Genomic DNA, 4,508 nt, shown 5'->3' with positions numbered 1-4,508 from the left:
GGAGATGTGAGGCGGGACTGACTTGTAGGGAATTAAAATCTAGAAGAAATCGAACAAAGATTAAGCATCTACATTACATTCTTCAAATTAATAAATAAAAAAAATAAAAAAATAAATAAAAAAACCAGGTTTTACCTTTGTGGGAGAAGAAATCGAGAAAAGGGGTAATGACGGATGAGCTATGCTGCCGGAGAGGGAAGGAACGTCGGAAAATGGGTGAATGCGTCGGAGAAGGGACGAGCAACGAGGGGGTTTTGGGTGGCGTTCACAGAAGACAAAAGGTGGGAAGACAGAAGCGAGAAGGAGTCGATTTGAAGGAAAGCGTAGGAGTCGATACTTGGAGGTGGAGGCGGACAATAAAAAATAAGAAACCCTGAACTGAAGAGGCCCAAAAAAAATATGAAAAAAAAGGGGGTACAGGACTCGAACTCGGGTATATTGAATACAAGACAATCGAAAACACCACTTGGCTGGAAATGCCACATCCGTACCAATCTTGACCGGTAAACCTTTTAACCACTTCCATTATTATTATTATTATTATTATTATTATTATTATTATTATTATTATTATGATTATTATTATTATGATTATTATTATTATGATTATTATTATTATTATTATTATTATTATTATTATTCAGCTAATTATTATTATTATTATTATTATTATTATGATTATTATTATGATTATGAATATGATTATGATTATGATTATTATTATTATGATTATTATTATTATTATTATTATTATTATGATTATTATTATGATTACTATTATGATTATTATTATGATTATGATTATTATTATTATTATTATTATTATTACTATTATTATTATTATTATGATTATGATTATTATTATTATTATTATTATTATTATTATTATTATTATTATGATTATGATTATTATTATTATTATTATTATAATTATTATTATTATTATTATTATTATTATTATTATTATTATTATTATTATTATTATTATTATTATTATTATTATTAGTAGTAGTAGTAGTAGTAGTAGTAGTAGTAGTAGTAGTAGTAGTAGGATCTATAAACCGTAAATTGTGAATGTCGTGAAATTGGAAAAAATAAAAAATAAAAAATAAGGGCTTAATGAATTAAGCCATATGGAAGCTTAATACATGAAGCATAATTGGTTTTGACACAAAAAGTTGAAATGATAAATTAATCATCAATTAAGTGATAATTTTGAATAAGGATTGCAATTATGTTGTTAATGTGTTAAGACAAGTTCAAAGGAGCATGGCATGTTGTGTGAATAGGTTTTTGGCAAGAGATTGATCCAGTGCATTGATTACAGATTTAAAGGTCAAAGTGATAGTTAGTCTTCACTAACCAGCAAGGTGAGTCATTTGGAACTTTTACATAAGAAATACATCGCTTAATGTATTAAAGAGCATGCTTTAAAGTACTCTTTGCAAGAGTAAGTATTTTTTTTGTGTTTATATGATTCTTTGAATAAAATAATTATGATGTTATATAGTGTTACTAAATGGTTGGTTATGGATTTTTTGTTAGACATAACATTTTATTTGTAATATCCTTAATGAATTTCAGATTACGAAATAAGAGCATATCCCAGGTTGATTATATGAACTCTTGTAAATATAACAATTGTAATCAAATGATAGAAGTGAGTCGTATATACTTGTTATGGAGGAATACATGAATAGTACTTAATGATTTAAGTGCTTATTTGATCACGAAAAAAATACAAATATAGCAACGTACTTTTATTTATTTGTTTATTATAGCCATAATTGGGAACATTTTTGAAAGTACAACATTATAAGTAAGATGTTATAATAAGCATGTATATCTTGCATTTAAGAGGCAAAATATACTGAATTTAAAGTAGTTCATGGTAATTGCAGAAATTATAAAATAATAGCATGACCAAAGGCTATTGAGCAATATATTAGTGAAAATCTAACTCATAGATGCATAGTAGTTACAGAAAAGTTTACTTGATCTTACCCAAATGCAAATAGAGTCCTTGGATTATGCTTTTCTTTCCAACCACTTAAGCAAATTTAGTTGCAAGATATCCGGTCGGCTATATGTGAAACAATATATATTGTACCTGTACATGGAACCCAAACTATTCCATAAGCATAAACTTGCAGGAAAAACATCAACTTCAGTAATAATAGACCATAAACATAAACTTCAGTGATAATAGACCATAAACATAAGTTGGATTTAAAAGCAATCATTTTCTCAAGCCACTATTGTAGCATCTTTTCCCTTTTCAACCTGTAACAGATGAAACAGATATAAACAATATATCTACTCCCAACAAAAGAAACAAATATAAGTTAATTTGTAACTCAACCAAAAATATAGGTTCACTTGACTATAACCAATGTATGCTCTTTAAAATAAGTTACACAACAATTATTTAGCTCAACCCTAGCACTTATCCTGTGAAAATCAATTAAATCATCTTCTAAGTTTGGAAAAGTTTGACAAAACTGAAATGGAATACAATGACATACTGATAAATACAAACATATAGAGATACCAAGGAGTAATTTGATACCAAAAAGATTAGGCTTACATTCATATAGTTGCAGGGAATTAAAATCTTTAAGAAATCGAACATATAGTTGAAGCAGATATGGTGGAGAATGGCGATGGGAGCAGGGCGACGACCGTTAGTGGGAGATGTGAGGCGGGACTGACTTGCAGGGAATTAAAATCTAGAAGAAATCAAACAAAGATTAAGCATCTACATTACATTCTTCAAATTAATAAATAAATAAAATAAATAAATAAATAAATAAACCAGGTTTTACCTTTGTGGGAGAAGAAATCGAGCAAAGAGGGGTAATGACGGATGAGCTATGCTGCCGGAGAGGGAAGGAACGTCGGAAAATGGGTGAATGCGTCGGAGAAGGGACGAGCAACGAGGGGGTTTTGGGTGGCGTTCACAGAAGACAAAAGGTGGGAAGACAGAAGCGAGAAGGAGTCGATTTGAAGGAAAGCGTAGGAGTCGATACCAGGAGGTGGAGGCGGACAATAAAAAATAAGAAACCCTGAACTGAAGAGGCCCAAAAAAATATGAAAAAAAGGGGGTACATGACTCGAACTCGGGTATATTGAATACAAGACAATCGAAAACACCACTTGGCTGGAAATGCCACATCCGTACCAATCTTGACCGGTAAACCTTTTAACCACTTCCATTATTATTATTATTATTATTATTATTATTATTATTATTATTATTATTATGATTATTATTATGATTATTATTATTATTATTATTATTATTATGATTATTATTATTATTATTATTATTATTATTATTATTATTATTATTATTATTCAGCTAATTATTATTATTATTATTATTATTATTATTATTATTATTATTATTATGATTATTATTATGATTATGAATATGATTATGATTATGATTATTATTATTATGATTATTATTATTATTATTATTATTATTATTATTATGATTATTATTATGATTACTATTATGATTATTATTATGATTATGATTATTATTATTATTATTATTATTACTATTATTATTATTATTATTATTATGATTATTATTATTATTATTATTATTATTATTATTATTATTATTATTATTATGATTATGATTATGATGATTATTATTATTATTATTATTATTATTATTAGTATTATTATTATTATTATTAGTAGTAGTAATAGTAGGAGTTATAATTGGTTTTGACACAAAAAGTTGAAATGATAAATTAATCATCAATTAAGTGATAATTTTGAATAAGGATTTCAATTATGTTGTTAATGTGTTAAGACAAGTTCAAAGGAGCATGGCATGTTATGTGAATAGGTTTTTGGCAAGAGATTGATCGAGTGCATTGATTACAGATTTAAAGGTCAAAGTGATAGTTAGTCTTCACTAACCAGCAAGGTGAGTCATTTGGAACTTTTACATAAGAAATACATCGCTTAATGTATTAAAGATCATGCTTTAAAGTACTCTTTGCAAGAGTAAGTTTTTTTTTTTTTTTTTGTTTATATGATTCTTTGAATAAAATAATTATGATGTTATATAGTGTTACTAAATGGTTGGTTATGGATTTTTTGTTAGACATAACATTTTATTTGTAATACAATCCTTAATGAATTCCAGATTACGAAATAAGAGCATATCCCAGGTTGATTATATGAACTCTTGTAAATATAACAATTGTAATCAAATGATAGAAGTGAGTCGTATATACTTGTTATGGAGGAATACATGAATAGTACTTAATGATTTAAGTGCTTATTTGATCACGAAAAGAATACAAATATAGCAACGTACTTTTATTTATTTGTTTATTATAGCCATAATTGGGAACATTTTTGAAAGTACAACACTATAAGTAAGATGTTATAATAAGCATGTATATCTTGCATTTAAGAGGCAAAATATACTGAATTTAAAGTAGTTCATGGTAATTGCAGAAATTATAAAATAATAGCATGAC

General features: G+C 26.8%; 1 pseudogene; it reads right to left on the bottom strand.

Moving 5' to 3' along the window:
• Nucleotides 1-512: 512 nt before the first annotated feature.
• On the bottom strand, nt 513-3,400 carry LOC128133410 (uncharacterized; annotated as a pseudogene).
• Nucleotides 3,401-4,508: the final 1,108 nt, after the last annotated feature.

This window comes from Lactuca sativa, chromosome 4, assembly GCF_002870075.4.
Source record: "Lactuca sativa cultivar Salinas chromosome 4, Lsat_Salinas_v11, whole genome shotgun sequence".
Classification (NCBI taxonomy): Eukaryota; Viridiplantae; Streptophyta; class Magnoliopsida; order Asterales; family Asteraceae; genus Lactuca; species Lactuca sativa.
Note: the sequence above shows the minus strand (reverse complement) of the source record. Positions and strands in the feature narration are given on the sequence as shown.